The sequence below is a fragment of the Solanum pennellii genome, chromosome 9 (genome assembly GCF_001406875.1).
Source record: "Solanum pennellii chromosome 9, SPENNV200".
Classification (NCBI taxonomy): domain Eukaryota; kingdom Viridiplantae; phylum Streptophyta; class Magnoliopsida; order Solanales; family Solanaceae; genus Solanum; species Solanum pennellii.
This window is the reverse complement of record NC_028645.1, coordinates 29,827,057-29,827,731: the sequence shown is the minus strand read 5'-3', so window position 1 is coordinate 29,827,731 and position 675 is coordinate 29,827,057.

Below are 675 nucleotides of genomic sequence, written 5' to 3'. Positions count from 1 at the left end.
GCCATCTTTAACAAGCTGCCATCGGTAGTCAAACTCGGCAGTGAGAGGGGTCCGAGTAGCATCAACACCCTCGCCGTATAGAAACCGGCGAATGGCAGGCAGGGAGATATCGACCTGAACGCCCCGTACTCGGACCTGCTCCAGCGGGGCCTGTTTGGCGGGGGCAGCCCGCCTATCAATCTGTGATCGGAGAGTCGCTACGTAGGATGCATAGAACTCTCGAACCAGCTCTTCACTATAACGTCCCAACGGATGTGCTGTCCACTCCAGTCGATGTCTGGTGAAGAGATTGTGGATCTCAGGCATCATCGGGAGACTCCCTGTAAGGACCCGCCGTTCCAATGTGAGTGTTCGAGTCATAACTCCTTTGTCATTCAGGAACTTTGCGTCGGAGTAGACTTGAAATTGCCCGTCGAAACACCACCGATTGGGCTGGTCAGTAGACGGGGTGAGAGCATGAGCTGGTGAACCGGGTTTGGATTCCGAACTGTCAGCCTGATCAGACGAGGCCGACGCTGCAGCGGTGGCGGGTGCGGGAACCTCAGCAGAGCCGGAGGCCTCCTCCGACCATGAAACTCGTAAGGAGCCAGACGCTCCTTCTTCATTGGTGGCTGATCGAGAAGGTGTACTGGTCAGTGTGCGCTCCTCATCAGACTGGGAGGCAGTGACTACGCC